The sequence below is a fragment of the Myodes glareolus genome, chromosome 8, assembly GCF_982192425.1.
Source record: "Myodes glareolus chromosome 8, mMyoGla1.1, whole genome shotgun sequence".
NCBI lineage: Eukaryota > Metazoa > Chordata > Mammalia > Rodentia > Cricetidae > Myodes > Myodes glareolus.
In genome coordinates, this window is record NC_142033.1 from 31,276,702 (window position 1) to 31,297,009 (window position 20,308).

The 20,308-nt window shown below is 42.2% G+C and overlaps 1 protein-coding gene across 9 annotated transcripts in view; it reads left to right on the forward strand.

Annotated features, from left to right (window-relative positions):
- Positions 1 to 6,659: 6,659 nt before the first annotated feature.
- Clock (clock circadian regulator) overlaps positions 6,660 to 20,308 on the forward strand; it is an 82,786-nt gene continuing 69,137 nt past the window's right edge. For 5 of the 9 annotated variants that reach the window (XM_085691753.2, XM_085691759.2, XM_085691760.2 and 2 more), the window contains exons 1-2: positions 6,660 to 6,812; positions 7,966 to 8,044. The gene's annotated coding sequence lies outside the window, so the exon portion shown is untranslated. Of the gene's footprint in view, positions 6,813 to 6,966; positions 7,120 to 7,717; positions 7,740 to 7,965; positions 8,045 to 13,006; positions 13,125 to 20,308 lie in introns of those variants that run through there. The other 4 variants (XM_085691755.2, XM_085691756.2, XM_085691754.2 and 1 more) reach the window with 4 other exon arrangements.

Consider the following 20,308-nt stretch of genomic DNA (forward strand, 5'->3'; position numbering starts at 1 on the left):
TTTTGTGAACCTTTTCTCTTTGGATGGATACCTTGCTCAGTCTAGATATAGCAGGGAGGGCCTTGGACCTTCCCCAAAACAATATGCCTTACTCTCTCCGAGGAGTGGATGGGGGTGGGGGAGGAAGGTGGAGAGAATGGGAGGAGGGGAAGGAGTGAAAACTGAGATTGGTATGTAAAATGAAAAAAGATAGTTTGTCTTCTTTTTAATAAAATAAAATAATAAAAAGATAAAAATTTTATTTTCCTTCTTAACTCTGATCCATCCAGTAATAAGGGTTTTTACCCAGACACAGTTCTGAAGACTAACATTTGTAATGTATTAGAACAGGACGATTGTGTGTGATTCCAGCCTCTCCCTTCCATAGCATGTACACACACATTCTTCTAGCAGACTCATGCTTATATTATAAGCCTTTACCACATCATAAACACATTTGTCTTTTCAGTAGCATATAGGTATTTGTCAGTCTGTGGGAAAACTGATATGTAATATTCTTCACTATATTGAATGATTTAATAGGGCAGAAACTTCACAGTTTTTAATTGCCCAATACTCAATAATTGTGACTTTATTTTTAACTATCCCTGACAACTGTGTGCTATTGAAATCTCCCCCTCTACTTAGAGTGTCTTATTAAACTTTCTTCCTGTTGTTATGGACATTGCCAAGAAACTTGTTAGAAGTACATGATCTCTGGCCCTATTCAGACTAACTGGGTTGAATTTGGACTTTCATGAGATGCCTAGGTGATTGGCACGTGCATTAAAATTCCAGGAGCACTGTGAAGCAAGCCCCTTAAAGCTTGAGCGTGGTAACCTCTCCCCTCACTGGGTTATCAGATCACCCAAGCTGAAACTCCAGCTTCAGTTCCAAGTCAGAACTGAATTCAAGGAACCCTGAAGATGGAGGAGGCTGCTTTAAGATAGGATCTAGCTATGTAGCCAAGACTGGTCTCAAACGGGGTTGTATTTTAGCCTGTTCGTTTCTTTCCCTCCCTTTGTCTATCTCCAAGGAACTTAAAATCCATATTGCACCCAAATACTTGTTCTTTAATGAGGCATGTTGGTTTTTAGAAACTGGGTCAACCTTTCCTAGCACGGTCTCATGTTCAGCATGGACACGGATCAGGTTTAGCCCCATTCCGCTGGTCTCTTAGTACTGTTCCCACCCACCCAAGAAGTATTCCTAGGCTTCTTGCTGTTAGAACTTCCTTTTTCTGGAGGTGTCAAAATGGTTCAAGCCCAGTCAGTACTTTCAGCCAGTCAAATCACGAGAATATCACACCCTGGCCTTATCAAATGGTGGGGATGTATGCTTTGATTTAGTTCAACCCATCTCTGGTCAGTGGTTTCTCTTCAAGTCTCTTTCTTCCTGTTTGGTAAGTATTGGTGATATTGATAAATCTCCCTTTAGATTCTTTAAAGTTTAGAGGCAACGTCAATTTGACGCTATTAAAGCCTTAGTCACTTAACATAGAAGGAAAAAGGGAGTAAAGAAAAAGACCACATACTGTAGGAACTCAAGGAGATTTGGCTTCAGAGGTAGGCGTGGATACAGAGGTGGAAGAACACAAGTCTGAGGGCAGCCTGGGCTACATACATTATTGAGACTTGTCTTAATAGGAGCCAATAGCTGGAGATGGAGTTGAGGGGTAGAGCGCTTTGATCCTCAGTGCAAACACTAACAGGCACGTACGCATGCGCATACGCATGCACAGAAGGAAGGAGGCAGCCACTGCAACAACGTGGCTTCAGTGAATGACGCTCTCGGGTATTTTTGTTCGTTTGTTTTCTCAAGGCAGGGTTTCTCTGGAGCCTGTCCTGTAACTAGCTCTTGTAGACTGGCCTCAAACTCACAGAGCTCTGTTTGCCTTCCGAGTGCTGGGATTAAAGGCGTGTGCCACCACTGCCTGGCGGGTACTCCTCTTTTTAAGTGCTGTGTGTGAGTGTGAAGTTAGAGATGGCCATAAAAGATCCACTTTCCACTACTTTTGACCATAGCTGAAGGGGCAGGTTTCTAGCATCAAATACGGATAGTTATGTAGGGGATGAGATACTAGACCCTCTGTTCCCTCCTTTGGACTTCACTTGGCATCATATACTGGTGGCAGCACCCTGTTACTGTGTGGCACCTGATACACAGGTGGTAACTTTCTCGTCACTGTCACATCTACTACAGACAGCAACTCATCTAATCCTGTGTTGAATGCTCCTATGCAGGTGACAGCCTTACCTATTTACAGTGCCACACATTCTTACACAGGTGGTAACTTTATTATAGTCTCATGTTCTTATAGATAATCCTATAAGAGTGTTCCACATTCTTCAAGATTCTCAAATACTAGGACAACAGTACTAATCACATGATCTTCCCAATGCATTCCAGCTTATCCCTCCTTTATACTTTTATATACATATCTGGAGCTACTTCTTGAAAATCTGCCTCCAATCATAGTTGGGGGTATAAAAATCTAGCAGCTCTAATCTCATTCACTCAATTCACTTCAGATATTGAAATAAACGCTATAAATAAAGCATGTGGTTCCTTTCCTCATGAAGTGTATAATCTGATAGGGGAGATGGTTAGTAAGACATTGAAGATTAAACAAACCCATTGAACATTAAATAGCACAAAATTAAACTAGGAAGTGTTATGAGGGAAAGAGTAAGCCAAGAAGAGGTGGGCACTGTGCAGGTGGAAGAAGAGTAGGGATCCTTTAATATACCAAGATCTTTTGACACTTGAAAGTGGAGGAGGCAGGCTGAAGAATAGGTACAGCAGAAAGCAGGCAAGTCAAAGCCTGAAAGTGGGTGGTGATTAGCAAGGAATTGAAGAGATGTTTCTGGAATGTGATGAGAGCAAATGGTAGACCATGACGTTGGAGGGCAAGCATGGGGCAGATCAAATAGGGGATTGTGGCCATGGTTAAGCATTTGGATGAACTGTAAATAGACGTTTTAGAAGGAATACAATGTGATTTCTCTCATACTTTTTTTTAAAGACAGGGTCCTGCTAGGTAGCCTAGGTTAACCTTGACCTCACCGTTCTTCTGTCTTGATGTCCCTAGTGCTAGGATTACAAGTATGTACCACTATTAACCAGTCACAATTTCAAAAGAATATTTCTGTTTTGTGGGGCATACTTGAGACACCCAAGAAAAGACATCAAGTAGGTAACTGGACATGTGTATGAAAACTGAGGAAGTGGAAGCTGTAGTCAAAACGCATGAGTCAATAGAACCACTCCTTGGACTCCAGTGACAGACTGTAAAGATGGACAACAATCATTCTCACCACCTAAAGCCACAATTCTCCAGAATTCCTATCCTTGTATTTTATGGGTACTACTCGGAAGCTCGGGGAAATTACTTGACTCTGTGTCCCTTCAGCTTAGGGAGAATTAGTAACATTTTAAGTCTATACTGTTGACTCTGAATTCTATAATACCACAGACAGATATTGCTGAAATCCCCTCTATTTTAAAAGAACTAGAAAGATCCTAAGTCATAGAGCCATGAATATTTAAAAACTGTACTGTACTCATTTGCATGCCTGAAGCTTCCAACTCACCTAAAAGTATGGCGTGCTAGATATGTCTATGGCAGATTGAACAGTATTATGAGAGGAAGACGCTACTTTGTGACTAGTGGGACATAGAGGGCTAACCAAAGAATCTGACCAATGACAGCTGAAATCATGGAAGGAAACTGATTTCTAAAAGTAGCCAAACAATATCCCTACCAGTTCAATAGTAGCACACAACCATTGGCTGAAACTCAGCTCCTTCACTGGACTTAAGGTCCACTCAGGAAGAAGGAAATAAAGCCTGATATTGGAAACCTAGCCAGAGACTTGGTGCTAGTGACATCGTGAAAGTTGGAGGAGAACCTACAATGTCCACATTACCAATCTAGCAAGAGTCCAAACTACAACCTAAATATTCACCATTATACCCACAGATAAGTATAGGTTTCACCCTTTATCAATTTTTTTTGCAACAAATAGAGACTATTATAGAAAACCACAACAGATCAAAATGCAAGAACGAGTAACTGTATGGTACTTAACCCCAACTGACCCATCTACAACACAGACCTGTACCTAGGGCTCGGGGGCCACAGTGGAAGAGGAGGCAGAAAGATTATAAGAGACAGAGGAACAGGAGGTTTTCCATGAGGCTGGATTTCCTAGAAATGTCAGAGAAGCTATACCTATGAAGTCTCATCAGTGTGGCTGCCGAAACAAGACCTGAGCAAGGAGGATATCAATAGATATGCTAACGTGGAAGGGGTAACTCTCATGGGGCCTCAACCCTTGACAAAGAACTGTAGGCCACTAAGGAATGCTGAAATCAGGGAAACACAGTTCTTCCCAGAGAAGAGCCCCTAAACTGGTTATTCAATATCAAGTGCCCAGCCCTGAAATCATAGCCGTACAGGTAGCATCATACAAACTAAGCAGGCTGTATTTATATATTTAGGAATACATACACACACACACACACACACACACACACACACACACACACACACAATTAGAGAAATAGAGGCCATGAGTTTGAGAGAGAGCAAGATGGGGTACATGGGAAGGATTGGAGGGAGGAAAGGGAAGGGGGGAGATGGTGCAATTAAATTTCAATTTCAAAAACATTTAAAGTGGCCAATACTTGACATGGAACTTACTAGCAGGTAGTGTTAATGCACAGCTGCCTCAATTGTCCTGTGTGCTGAGACTATTATCCTCATTTTACAGATGAAGAAGAGCTTTATACAGAAGTCAGTAGAAAAAAATTAGAAACAGTTAAAAGGCACAGGGGCGTTTACAGAACACATAACTAACAATGTGGTTAAAATTGGGAGCCTTGATTTAGTATTTATGAAAACTATGAGGCAAAATTTTTGTTTGACGGAAACACAGAATGTTCAAGTTGGGGAGAAAAAGCTTTTCTCCCTCCCTTGGAGAGAATATGGAAGGAAAGCTGTAAAGTGAACCGTGGAAATATTCACAACAGTGGCAGAGGACTGAGGAGAAAATCAAGGGATTATCAACAGGTCTTGGTAAATAATTAAACCCAAAATGTGAGAGGGAGGAGCCAGAGGTGACTAGGAAGACAATGAAATCATTTCAAGGGCAAAGGTCATGTGAAGATATATGTACTAGACAATACTGAATATAAAATGGGACTGTCTCTAGACCAAAACGGAAACATTCAGCCTAGGAAAAGCCCTCTTACTCTGGTCTGGCTGCAGCCTACTTCATCGGCACTCAGACCTTATTTCCTTTCACTACCACGAGTGGTCAAGACAGTAACTTGGATGTGGCAGAAAAGCTCTCATTGGTTCCAGCAATAAAACACACACATTCAGGAATTTATTGATTACTTCCTTGCAGTTTCCAGAGGACTCTAGCCCCCACGGACGGGCATCAAGCATCTAGGCTACATCTCCATCTTTGAATCTGCCTTTTCTGTTTGTTTTTTCCTTCCCTTTTCATTAGTCAATGAAGAAAAGACTTTACTCTTCCAGATTCAAATCCACTGTTAGGCTGAAAGAGAACTAAAACAAGGTTTCCTCCTTAGCAGCGTTCTGCCTGGACCGCAGGGACTGAGTGGAGAATGGGTAAGTTGTTTAGAGGAAACGAACCAGAGCAGCACATGGCATTCAGAACAGCAGAAAAGTGCAGTAAGGGTTTTGTTTTTTTTTTTTTTTTTTCCGATGGCAAAATGAACAAAGCATTCATCAAGGGAAAATTCTCTGGACAGGCTCTGGCTATGCAGCCCAGATTAGCCAGGAATTTGAGGATTCTCCTACCTCAGCGTTCACACTGCTGGGAGAGTAGGCAGCTAAATTCTCCCGATTTGAAGTTCTTCATTCTGGGCATACACCAAGAATTTAATTCTTACTGAGATGGGCATAACCTTGGCGAGAGATTTGGAAGCTAAACAGTACAGGTTTATTTATTGCCTTCTGTTTCATGTCCAAGATGATTTAAATAATAAAAAAAGAAATTAGTAAGAATTAGGGCTCTGAAGGCTTCTTTCCCAATAATTCGGGTGCAGTGGCCACGAAATAAGTGTAATCTGGGGTCCTGGATGATGATCTGGAGCTAGCCTCAGCTTTTATAGTGTTTTCTTGCCTTTTTATAAAATGAGCAAACACATCCCGATCTTTTGCAGCCGAGGTCAATTGTCGCCCAAATCTACGTCCGGGGAACAGCTGGAAACCGAGTTCCCGCAGCCCACGCACCTCCAGGAGAGAAAGCCGACCTCTTCCAAGTCGGGTTGGAGAAGTTTCATTTGGCGTCAGCTAAGCTCTTTGCTTTTCCAGGGACAGAGGTCCCTGTCGGGCCAGCGGCTCCCACAGGCAGGGAGCGCCGCATCCCGGGAACCGAGAGCCACCCAAGCCGCTGCCGGCGGCCGCACCCTCCGCTAGGCTCCGCCTCCCGGCCCGCGCGGGACAGGGGACCCCGGGGCATCCCCGCTTCCCTCTGCGGCCGCAGAGCGAGCAGACGCGGGCCCGCAGGAGTCGGGGTTTCCTCGCGCGCCCGGGATCCTCCGGAGCAGCGCGACGCCGCGCGGCTCGGGGCTGCCTAACGGGGAAGTCGCATGCGCGCCCGGGCGCGCTGGGGAAGGCGGCCGCGAGGGGAGGGGCAAGTGCAGAGCCCGGCCGGCCGCGGAGCCCCGGGTCCACGACGCATGCGCCGGGAGGGAGCGCAATCACGGATTCGGCTGGCGGCTACCGGCTGGGGAGAGGAAAGCCCGGACTACGAGAGCGCAAAGGAAATCTGGCCGCAGCCGCGCGCGCGCTCCCGGTAGGTGCGCCCCAAAGGGTGGGCCCCGGGTCGGACGCGCGGCGGGCGGGCGGGCGGCCGGCCTCGGCAGCGCATGCGTGCTTCCGGAGCCGGTGGAGGAGGGGAAGGCCGGGAGGGGGAGGAGCGCGGCAGTAGCGGTGAATTTGGAGGGGTGGGCTGGGGGCGCGCACCGGCCGCCCCAGGTGCTGCTGGCTCCCGGGGCCGCGGCGGCTCCCGGTCGTTGCGGCCTGGCAGACGCCAGTCCCCGCGGTCAGAGTCCCGATTTGGGGGAAGGAGGGAGGAAGCCGAAGCCTCAGGCGGCCGCGCGGTAAAGACGCGGGCGGGCGCTGGGGGCGGCGTGTGGGGCCGGGGGCGAGGGGGGCGGCGGCGACGACCAGGCCGGGAGGCGGGAGCTGCGGCCGGGAGGCGGGAGCTGCGGCCGGGATCGGGGTGCTAGCCGAGCGCGGAGCTCCTGGGAGTCGCGCTCAGCTGGGCCTGCGGGAAGTGTCCGCGGGCTGCCGGGGTTACCTGCGGGGCAGGGGGGCGCGGCGGGTCCTGCGACCCGGTGGGGAGGGGGCACGACGCCGGGGCGGCCGCGCGCTGGAGGCTGGGTGCGGGGACAGGCCGAGTCGGCCGCCCCGAGGGCTCGCGCCCGGGACCCGCTAGGCCTTGTGACCCACTTTATTCCTGTCACCACTCGGGCACGTTTGGAGCGGCGCCCAATGGGGCGATGGGGCGGCCAGCTCCTCCGCCGAGCCCCCGCCCTCGCGGCGGCCGGCGAGCGCCGCGCTCCGCGGTCCGAGCGGCCGCCGCTGCCGCCCAGGGCTGGTTCCGTTAGTGGTCGTGGTTCCGGGGCTTGGTCGGCGGGCTGCGCGGGGCCCCGGGCGTCCGACCCGCCGCTCTCCGCTGGCGGAGCTGACCATCCCGGCAGTGGTCCTGGCTCGACCGGTACGGAGCGCCACGAAGTTTATATTCCCGTGGGTGTTCTCAGCCGCCGTCCAAGTCCCGGGTAGTCAGTAGAATCCTGAAAGATGAAGAGCTTTGGCCTCCGACCTGGCAGATGACAGATCGGGTGGTGGACTTTTGCTATTAGAATGCCGTACCCCCACCACCTGAACGACTTTCTTGACGCTTTTAAAAATATGACAACAAACCCCGGTGTTTTCTTTTCCAGTGAAAGAACAGCACAAGAAGAAACTTTTAAAGGCATTGTTGATTTGACTACGGCCCCGATCCCCGAAATCACAGGAAAGGTAATTTCGCTCGATTGCGTTGTTACAGCTTTAAAAGAGATGAGGGAAGAAAAGTTGGTTTAGAACATCCATTTTCATAGCTGATTGAAAAGAAAGCCTTAAGAGGATATAACTTAATGAGTTGCTGTCTCTAAGTCATGTGCCCCGGAACAGTTCAAATCTGGTTTGTTTTAAAAATATTAGGGGAAAGAAACCTTATGTGCCAAGAAACCTTACTGACTAGAGTGACATTGGTTTAGTTTGCAGGACTAGCTATGATCACCTATGAAAAAAGAACGAAGCAAAACTTAGGCATAAAGTTAAAAAGCAAGAAGTAGAATGGTGTGAACTGTGTGTTGTTTTCTGTGTTAAGGGAACATGTAGTAACTATAAGATTTGTATTGTTCTTTTGTATAAGGAAGTTCTAAAATAATACTAGAAAACCAATAATTTTGGAAAAGGGAGAAGTGGTCTAAAGAGGAAAGGGTGGAAGATGAAATGTTTTATGTGTTGTCTATAGTATTTTTTGTTTTATGGATTCATAAACAACAAAAATTACTTAAAATACTTTATATGCTGTTGGCTTCCTATTTTGTAGGGAATTTTGATCATTTTCAATAGTTTTCTTAATATTTGAAAGAATAAGCTGAAGAAAAGATTAGGATGAATTTGCTGCCTCTTTCCACTTTAAGAAGGTGAAGTCACACGATTTCAAAACCACAAAGGTTGTTCTTTGTCCTTGCTGACACTTAGTGGTAACTGCATCTGGCGTCACAGTTGGGTCATGCTGCTTTGATAGGGTAGTGTCTCCCTTTTATTTTTTCAGGAACTGTAGTCTATATATTTTTTTTCCTGTTGTCGATCCCTACCTCGGAAGTTCGAACACTGTACTTTCAATGCTAATAGACTAGATTGTTCAGCTTAATGTGCTTTTCTGATGGGCAGCTATTATTTCCTTTAAGGAAGTCAGACGTGAACCCCAGTGAAGTGTTTGTGGGGGAGATGATTTTGTATGGAAAATAAAATTCAGAAGCAAATATAAGAAAGTAAGCATTTTTATGATTACAGGTTGTGTAAATATACATTGTACCCTTTTCAACAAGGCTAAGGTGGAAAGGGTCTTGTGAGAGTGGGTACAGTTTTAGGAGGGGAATGCTCAGAAACTCCCTCTAGTGACAGTAGTACTGGTGAAAGCTGGTTGCTGTAGAGATTTTCCTTAATATTAGTAGTACTTTTATTTTGTAAGCTAGGATATCTGTGGCTTCTGTTAGTTGCTGATCGTCACTCTAGTGCACGTGGCATTTGTCTTTCATTTGCACCTCACAGATGCCCCCTTTCCAGTCTTGTACACCAGTCAGTCACATAAGGGAAGCCGTCTGCTGTGGTGGTTGTTGTTGAGACAGGCTCTCAGGCTGTCCTGGAACTTACCCTGTACTCTCAACTGGCCTTGAACTCATGATAATCCTCCTGCTTCAGCTTCCTGAGTAGTAGGATTACAGGTGTGTGCTGCCACACTGGAGATACATTTCTACTTTTATCTCCTAACTTTCTCCAGAGTTAACAATTGGATGTGTAGCTTTCTCCATGTTCATTTTAGCCTTAAAAGCTGAATTATTGAGTTTTATGGTAGCTTTTTGTGGGGATGTCGGGGAGTCTTAGTATGAAGTCCAGACTTGTCTGGAGGTACAGAATCTCCTGCCTTACTCAGCCTTAACGTTGGGGTTATGCTTGGCCAGTTATTGAGTTCTTCTTGAATGATTGTTCTGCCAGTTTGTCTCAACTGTACCCCCCCCAGGATAGAAATGATTAGAATGTGTCATAGAGTTTCAACATCTGATATAAACCTTAGGATATAACCCCCTATACTCCCCACTTCCCAATGTTTGGAGGGAGTTCAGACTGGTGTGAATTTGGCATAGAGACTTAAATTTTAACATTTGCTATAGCACTCTTAGGAGCCCAATTGTAGGATCTCAAGTTTGGGTCATAGAGGGTGAATAGGTATCTCAGGCTCTGTCTAGTTAAGAAAGGAGAGAAAAGCAGACCAGAAAGCTCAGACTCTCCTTCACACAGAAGGAGTCAGCTGCAACCATACAGCAAGTGTCTCTGCGGTGGTGATGTTTATCTGTGTAATTGACTTAGTTTAGCTTTCCCTCTGGAGAGAGCCTTTTGCTGTTTTATTTGATCATTATAAACTAATTATATATTGATTTCAAGGTTGTTAGAAATATGAAAGTAAGAAGTATAATTGTCAGTGAACTGCTGTCCATTATCAAACACGTTGGGCAGGTTTTGCTAATAATAAAAGAAAGTTTTTTCCTTTCTTACTCTGTCCCCAGAGCACAGCATTAAATGCTTTCTCTCCTTATTTTTACCTATGCTGCTGTGTCAGGTAAACTATTTATTTGTTCTGATTTTTTTTAATAAGACATTGTGGGGAACACATTATTTTTAAGTTTTACATTTTATAGCACAACCATCTTTGTGACTATTCCTTTAGAATATCTGCAGATGTTGCAGCATCTTTTTTGTTGTAGATCCTTTGTAGACAGTACATCAACTATATTTTCTCCCTTTCTGACCATTAAATTGTTGGTAGAGTTGAACGAATTATTAACCTAACACCGTTAAGTATAAGAACAGTTTAATCCTTACTAATTGGCTTAATTACATAATGGCATTTATAGATTTCTTTACAACCATTTTTAATATCCCTGATATATGTAATTTCCATAAATTAAGTGGATAAAGAAGTTTGGTTTTCTCCATGCTTTACTCTGCAAATATTAAATTACCTAAACAACTTATCCTCACAGTTTTAATTCTGAGTTATCATGTTAGTTATATAATTCACGAAGAAATACTTTGTCTTATTATTTTAAGTCTGTCCTGTCACTCTACAAAAAGAAATAATTTATATAGTATATATTTTTATTGTTTTGATTTTTAAAAAGGACTATTTATTTTAAAATTTTATTTTGTGTGTTTGGATGTTTTGTCTACATGTATGTCTGTGCACCATGTCAGTGTGGACTCTCTTGGGAGCTAGAAGAGTGTCAGGTCCCCTGGGAACTGGCGTTATAGAGATGCTTGTGAACTGCCATGTGGGTGCTGGGAATTGAACCCCACTCCTCTGGAAGAGCAACCAGTGCCCTTAACCAGTGACCCATCTTTCCATACCTTAAAGGATTTTTTTTTTAATTTTTTAAAAAATGCTCTGTATTTTAAGTATTTTTTTTTTTTTGGTAAAATCTCTTATTTATATGGTGAGTGCTAGAATCAAAAGTGGACCCCTGTGTCCAACAAATACTCTATTTCTTAAAAGAGCTCATGTTTAATTGAATCTTTATTTTTAATTTTCATTATAAGTAGTAGAAAATAAGACCTCAAATTGACTCCCTTTTTGTTTTTGTTGGTGTTCGGATTTATTTGAGACAGAGTCTTACTGTGTGGTCCAGGCTTGTCTAGGCCTCTCAATCAGTCCTACTGCTCCGACTTCTCTAGTACTAGGATATGCCATACTTGGTTTCAAAGGTTTTTGTATTTAGGAAACGAGGCACAAATAAAGTTGTAATTGTAGCCTAAGCCACTTGCCTAGCTAAGAGTTTATTATTTGTATTGAAATATAACTTACTGTTCAGTAGTTGACTTACTTTCTTAATTTTCAGCCTTTGGTTATAAATGCAGCACATCCCTGTATGGAAATTTGGAAAACATAGAAACCACAACAAAAAGCATAGTTTTAAGAATTTAAAATACTACTGAAAATCCTATCACCCAGAGGAGCCATTGTTATTTTTTCTGTTACCTTTTCCTCCACTGTGCTTAAGCCTGGCGTGAGTTTATTGTGCACACTCACAGACCCGTGGCTGCACAGAGGGCACCGCCTACTCCAGTGTAAACGGCTGCGTCTTTACAGCAGCTTGTCAGCGTGCTTTCATGCTGCTGTTTCCTGCAGTGCTACTGGCTTAGTATGTTGATTCTCACCCATGTTTTCCATATAATTTACTTAACTACTTTTACTATTGGATATGCAGGTTTTTAATTTTTAAGTTAATAAGGGGAAATACAGCTTGGAAATTTTCAAGTCTTCAGAATTAGAATACAAGTAAAATGATACTGAACTTGTGTTGATAACGAATTCAACATTTTGTTGGAAAAATATGTCAGTCTCTCCAGTCGATTAATAATCATGATCAATAGTGAAGTGAATCAAAGATTTTTGTAGTCTTTTCTTTCTAAATTTGTTTTGCTTTGAATGTATTTCACATTGCATTTCATGAGCGATAATCAGTTGGGGATTTGGTTTTCTTTTTATTACTGAGGATGAATCTCATTGTCAGCCTCTAGTTTAACTGATATTCTGTGCGTTTTCTGCTTTTAAAGGCCTTGTTTCTTCTCTGCTGCTCATTGTTTTCTTTGGGTGTACTTTGTTTTCTCTAATCTCTCAAGCTAGAAGCTGAGGTCATTTGATTCTTCATTATAACCATACTAGAAGTTCTGACTGCTTAAATTGGTTACTTCCAGATTTTTCTATTTTGGGGATCTTGGGATTCTGATCCTTTTCATCACTCTTCTGAGTATCTGGGGCTGTAGGCAAACACAGCTGTGTGTGGCTTCTGGTATCTCTTTGATCTGGGATTATTGAGAAGTTTGTTTACAAGTATTAGGATTTTCCAGAGATATTTCTGTTAGTATAATTCCAGTGAGATGTGATTGTTTTAAATTCATTGAAATTTGTTTTATAGCTCCAAATGTGAGCTTGGGAAATGTCTTACATGTGTTTGAAAAGAAGGTTGTTGGGTACAGTGTTCTATAAATACCAGTTATGTCAAGTTGGTTTATTGTTTTATTTATACCTTACTACTTTTGAATGAATGTCAGACCTGCTCTTTTCCGCCAGAGCTCACGTGCACGTTAGCTTTTTCATTGCTGTGATAAAATATCTCAATGAAACAACTTAAGGAAGGGCGTTTTCTTCAGTTCCACAGGCTGACTGGCCCCATGGTTGAGGTTCTGAGGTGAAAGAGCTTGATAGGAGAGGGGTGAGCACGAGTTCCTCACGGGCAGTGGCAGCACGGGCGGAGAGCTCTGAGTGGAGGTTAGTCTCTAGTGACTTGGAAGTTTCTCATTTTCAGTAATGCCATCAAATGAGGAATCTGTCAGTGGATTGATCCATTGATTAGCCCAGACCTCTACTGGCCTGTTCCTCTGTAGGTTTTTTTTGGGGGGGGGGCTTGTTTGTTTTGTTTTGTTTTTTACTCTTTCGGGGCCCATCACCAAGCTTCTACTTAAATACATGGAGACTTATTCTTACTTAATGAATGTCTGGCCTTAACTTGGCTTGTTTCTAGCCAGCTTTTGTAACTTAAATTAGCCTGTTTCCCTTCTTCTGTGTTTTGCTTCTGGGCTTTTTACCTTTCTTATATAACTTTCTTCCCTTCTTACTCCATGGCTGTTGTGTGGCTGGGTGGCCAGCCCTTGGCATATCCCTCTCCTCCTTTTCTTGCTCCTCTTCTCTCAAGCCTGGATTTCTCCTATTTGTTCTCTCTGCCTAGCAGTTCTGCTTATTTCTCTCTCCTGTCTAGCTCTTGGCTGTTCAACTCTTTATTAGACCAATCAGGTGTTTTAGACAGGCAGAGTAATACAACTTTACAGATTTAAACAAATGCAATATAAAAGAATGCAACACATCTTTGCATCATTAAGTAAGCATTTCACAGCATAAGTGGATGTAAGGCATCTTAACACTAATATTCCACAACAGTTCTTCCCTCTGTAGTCAGATCCACCAACTTGGGACCATGCCTTCACCCTCTTACCTTTTGGTAGGCGCATCCTATCTGGACCATAACAAAATGTTAAACCTTTTCATCTAGGATGGGAGGAAAGCACCTTAAACTAAGAGAAAGCTAAGAGACAGGATCTTGTTAAGTTGCCTTTGGGTTCATGATCCTTCCACCTTGCTTCCTGAGAAGATAGAGTGCAGGCCCAACATTTGTGCCCTGTGTAGTTTCATAATTCAGCTGAGTATCTTAGAGGACATAGAAGCGAAGAGCTCTGAATTCCTGTGTGTTGGCCGTTCTGTTACTCTAGTCCTTCCCGAGCATCCAAGTGCTATCCTAGCTTCTCTGGTCTTCGTCAACAGTATTCTGCACAGACCAAGTTGAAATTTAGCCTCTGGTCTGAGTCCAAATTAGAAAATGCTGTAGATCAGTATAAGTCAGATAGAATGGAAACCTTTAAAAACCCTCCACCCCATCTCTGGAGTTTCACATCTTGTCCTGTTAGTTTAAAAAAATGCCCAGAAAGCTTGATTTGGGGAAATCATTTTATCTTATTGTTTATATATTAATGTTATTAGATTTTAATTTTAATACTTTTAAATTTATGCCTTAAATTCACTGATTTAAAACCTGTATATGTAAGTGTGTAGGTTGAGTTGTAATAAATGTACATAAATAAATGTAGCTACTACCAGTACCAAGAAACAGAATTCTTTTCACCCTCAAAGGTTCCCTGTTCTCTGGCAGCCCCTGGTCTGTTTTCAGATGGCATGTTTCCTTTTCCTGTGATGCAGAAGTGGAGCCATGTAGTCTGTCTTCTGGGCCTGCCTTTCATAGCGCTCGCATATCAACTAGTCTGCCTCTTTTTGTGCTGGGGATTGTCTGTCATGTAGGGTATGCATATAAATTGTTTTTCCAGTTATGAGTTGATAGACATGGGGCTACTACTGTAAGAACTGGCAAACATTGGAGCACATATATTCTCATTTCACTTGGACAAACACCTGAGAATGGTATTACCAGGATTTGTAGTAATTATATGCTTCACTTTACAAGATACTGATTGTTTCCTAAAGTGGGTGTGTAGCTTTACAATCCTTGAACCAACCATTGGCAGTTTTTTTGGCAACCTACACTCAGTAATGTCAGTTGGTTTGTATTTTGACCATTTTAATATGTGTGTATAATTAGGTATCTTGTTCTTTCATTTGCATTTTTATAATAAATGATATTAAATATACTTTCAGCTGTATGTCGTGGGTGTATTTTCTTTTGTGGAGTGTACGCCCAAATCTTTATCTACTTAGACGATTGGGTTATTTGCTTATTATTGATATAGAAAGGTCTACTTTGCCTTAATATAGTCTATTAGAATATATTTTGTTTTGTCAGATATTAGATAGTCGAATTGTAGAAATTATCTTCCAACCCGTGACTCACTCCCCTTTTTATGTTATTGGCATTTTTGAAGAGAGTTCTAACTGTGATGATATCTGATTCATTCATTTTGTCTCTCTTTCACTTCCCTTCTTCCCCTTCTCTTCTTTTTGTTGTAGATCTTTCTGAGACAGAGTGTGCCTGCGTAGCCCTACCTGGCCTAGAACTTGCTAGGTAGGCCAGGCTGGCATCAAACTCACTGACATCTGCTTCCCTCTGCCTGCCCCGTGCTAGTATTGAAAGTGCACTACAGTGCCTGGCAATTTCTATTATTTTATGCTTTATGGTTTTTGGCGTCTTAGCTGAGAACTAATATTTTTGTCTCGTGTTTTATCACAGAAATTTTAAAGGTTTGCTTTTATATATGTCTGTCTGATTCAAATTGATTTTTATATATAGTATGAGGAAAAGATTGATATTAAAAATAACTTCCCTTGTAAATACAGTTGTTACTATGATTGTACTTCAGAATTATAGTTAATAAATAGTATTTCTCTGAAAATAATAAAGCATTAATGCTCAAAAAGCAAAGGAGAGTTTTTTGTTTGTTTTTGTTTTAATGGAATTCACTTTTTTTTTTTTTGGTTATTCAAGACAAGCTTTCTCTGTGTAACAGCCCTGGCTGTCCTGTAGCTCACTGTGTAGACCAGGCTAGCCTCGAACTCACAGAGATCTGCTTTGCCTCTATAAACGTGTGCACTACCACTGCCCAGCTAAAAGAGAGTTTTTTAGGAACCTTAGTAGAGGATTTCATGGACTTCTATCAGATAATACTGTATCAGATGAACAAAAACCAAATCTATATATAGTAGCTGAATATATCAATTGTAATTGGGTGGGTAATCTTAATTCTACATTAAAAATAGAGATTGTTTTACTTATTTTCAGAACATTTGTGGGAAAATATAAAAAATAGACCATCATATTAGATAATAAAACTTAAGTGTATTCCAAAAGTAGTAGTAACATGCAGCTGTCCATGTTAATGGAGTAGCTCTTAGTCACGTGTGCTTAAATTTAAAGTAAAATTTAGCACTCAGTTTTTCTCTCTCATTAGCCACATTCATATTTTAACTGAGTTTGGTTGCCTATAAAACATATGGAGGAAAAAATATATGTATACCTCCTCCTTTTAAAAATCTGTGTATCTGTTGGTGGACACGATTATTTCCATTTATTGCTTAATATGGACCATATGTCTGGTGAGCATAGAAACATAGATTTTTCTTCAGCATATTGGCTACAGTTCTTTTTGTTTTGTTTTGTTTTTGAGACAGGGTTTGCCTGTGTAGCCCTGGCTGTCCTGGATCTCACCTGTAGACCAGCCTGGCGTCAAACTCGGCGAAATCTGTCTGCCTCTGCCTCTGCCTCTGCCTCCCAAGTGCTAGGATTAAAGGCATGCACCATCATCACCCAGCCTGACTGCAGTCCTTTTATATATAGTTGTGGAATTGGTGGATTGTTAACGTAGTTGAGGAGTGTCTATACTGTTTTCTATACCAGGCCATATTAATTTACATTCCTACCAGGAGTATGTAAGAGTTCATTTTCCTTTGTATCCCTGTCATCACTTGTTATCCTTAGCCTTTTTTGGTATTCGTCGTTCTTAATAGAATGAGGAAATACTTCATTGTGGTTTTGTTTTACATTTCCTAATGAGTAGTGATGCTAAGCATTTTTTCCTATACCAGTTGGCTTTTGTATGGTTTTGTTACTTTTTTCTTCTCTCCCTCTCCGTGTGTGTGTGTGTGTGTGTGTGTGTGTGTGTTGAAGGTGCACGTGCTCATGTGTGCCCACGCTGAAACCAAAGGCTGGCACTGGGTATCTTCCTTGGCTCTAACTCTCTGCCTTGCTTCTTTTTTCTTTTTTTAATTGCCTTTTTTTTTTTTGTCATATACTTAATTTTGATCATGTTTTCCCCTCCCCCAGTTCCTTCCAGATCCTCCTGAACTCTACCCACCCAACCTTGGTTTTTTTCCTCTTTCAAAAATAAAAACAAAATGAGAAATACAACAACCCCCCACAAAATAAACAAGCAAAAGACCAATAAGAAAAAAATGTCAAAACAAAGCAAAAATGGAACAAAAGGTCCACAATAAAGTTCCTTTTGTGTTGGCCAACTACTCCTGGTGGGGCCCTGCCCTGAAGTGTGATCGATATACTCAGTGAGACTCATTGTAGAAAGCTGGTTTTCCCACCACCAGTGGGTATCAATTGCAGATAGCTTCTTGGTTAGGGGAGGGCCCTGTGTTGCCTTTGCCCTCAGTGCTGGGCTCCATCTGTCTTGGCTCTGCTGCAGGTCCTGTGCATGCTGCCATATCTCTGTGTTCATGGATCAGCTCTGCTGTGTCTGGAACACACTTCCCTTGGAGTCCTCATCATCTCTGGCTCTTAAGTCTTATTGCCTTTTCTTTCCCTTAGATCACTGAGCCTTGAGGGGAGGGGCTTGATGAAGACCTCCCAATTAGGACTGCGCTCTCCAAAGTCTCTCACTCCACTCATAACTCAGCGAGCGAATCTCTGAGAGTCTGAGGTCAGCCTGGTCTACAAGAGCTAGTTCCAGGACAGCCAGGGCTACACAGAGAAACCCTGTCTCAAAACAAACAACAACAAAGAAAAGAAAGCTAAGACTTTATCTTGTACTGTCATTCTCTGCCCCTATCATCACCACCTGCCATGGAACAATCTACTACTTGAATGACGCCTATGCAATAATAATGGAACAATTGCATTTCTTAGACAGTGCATTTTAAGTTCTGTTTCATAGCAGGAGGATAGTGGACTTCTCTGCATGTTTCCATCTTGCCCCCTTTCCTTTTCCTTCTCAGTTTTATACCTTTTGTTTTTGACCACACGGATACTGTTCACATTCCAGGCTTTGTCAGTAAACTCTAAAAGCTGAATGCAGTAACCCTCATTTAACTTCCATTTCCATCCTCCAGCTCCTCCCCATCCTCTCCCATGTCCCTCTCCCAATTTCATCTTGTTTCATTAGAATTTCTAGTGCCTATAAAGGCTTTGTAAGAGAAAAAACTGTGTATGAGTGTGTGTATACACATATACATACATACATACATACACATTTATTTAAAATTTATATTGGTTGCTTTTGGTAACTTTGTGACTTTAGAAAATAGACAAGTTAGTCAGTGACCAGTAAGAAGTCAGAGGTCTCCATGACAGTTTTACAGAAGACGTTTGTCTAGTTGGCTTCAGAAAGTTTGTGCTAGGAAGTGGGCCCCAGTCTGTTTATTGTTGTAACAGAATTGGAGAGGAGACTAAATGTGTGTCTGTGTCTGTTAGGGCCCTAATGAGGAAAGAGTGTGACCTAAGAATTTGGAACCCTGCAGTTCCTGATGAAGCCTTTGTCCAACCCTAGAGAAGCATTTCCTTTGCTTTGACAGAGTATAGCATCCTCCCCCACACCACAGGCCATTGCCTAAAGACTGCCCTGGTCCCAGGCAAAGAAGGGATCTGCTTAATGAAGTCCTTACTCAAGATCGGTTCCCATTTGCTTCTTACTGCCTTCTGCCCAACAACTATCATCAGCAACTTTGCACAGCCTGAGAGATTTGCAATTCCTCTTCTGGCAAGACCTGTCGTACATGCAAAATGGTTTGTAAGACTTAAATAATAAATATAAGGAGAAACCAGAGAAACAGGTGTGGGAATGTTTTGAAAAATGTTGACCTGAACAAAAACTTGGGAAGAAGGAAGGTCACTGATAGGATGTTACTATTGATAATCAGTGATTTGCAAATATTTTTCACAGTATGTAAACTTTTTCTGCATAGTCTTAATAGAGTCTTTTGTGGAACAAAACTTTACATATTGATGAAGTCTAATTTATCAGTTTTTTGTTTGTTTGTGGATCACGTATTTGAAGTTAAGCTGAAAAATTGCACCAAGTTCTAGGTCCCTATGATTTTTGCCTTTTATAATTCAGTTGTCTGCATTTGAATGCATGATATACCTGGGGGCTGGCGAGATGGTTTAGTGGCTAAGAGCTCTTCCAGAGGACTAGAGTTCAATTTCCAGTACTTCTTTGAGTGACTTGTAACCATCTGTATCTCCAGCTTAGCGTGCTTTTCCTGGTGCATGGACATGACTTACCACCCCCCCACACACATATAAATAAATATACCTTTAAATGTATATAAAGTTTGAAGATCACGTCAGGGGTCTCTTGATGGGGTTTCCTTGATTTGCTTATGGTTTTATGGTTTCTTTCTATACTGTGATGGTCCTTCAAGTTTTTAATCCATTTGAAGCTGCCCTACACTGAAATCTAGATATTGATGAAGTCTGGCATGTTCATTGCCATATTTCCAATTTCTGAAAAATAGGAGTGCCCCTACAGTTGTTCAGTATTTTAAAAATAGTAATAGTAGAGTCAGTGTTATACTTGGAATTTGGTTAGCAGCTGCCTTGTTTGTAAAGTTATTTTTTTGTGTCCATGTAAAACTCAGAAGCTGATTCTGCCAGTTGTTAGGAGAGAGGCCTTTGGAAACTTCTGCAGTCCTTCTAGATCAGTCTTTGAACTTGATGAATTTCACTCAGTAACCTCCAGCCTTTTCTTTGAGCTCCGAGGTGTGGCTCTGTGGGCTTTGTTGTTTTGTTTTTGTCATGTGGATTTCAATGTCCTGGTAAATATAGACCAAGGAAGTATAAATGTATTTGGAACTTATCTGCTTCTTTTCTTTGTAGTTTTTATTTAAAAATATTGAGGGTTTCATTTTTATAAGGAATATGTATTAGTAAGCTTCCAATTGCCATAACAAAAGAACTGAAAACAAATTTTAGTGAGGAAAGTTTTATTTTGGCCCTGTTTCAGAGGTTTTAGTTCATAATCTGCTTGTTCTGTTGCTGCGGTTCTGTGGGGAGGCAGAGCTTCATGGCAGCAGCAGCAGCGTGTGGAGAAAGGTGGCTTACCTCATAGATATGAAAACTGGGGAGAAGGCCTGCTTTTCCAAGGCACACTCCTAGTATCCTGTTTCTTCTAAGCACCTGCCATCTCATTGGCTATTCAGCTGTGGATTAATTCATTGGTAATGTTAGCATC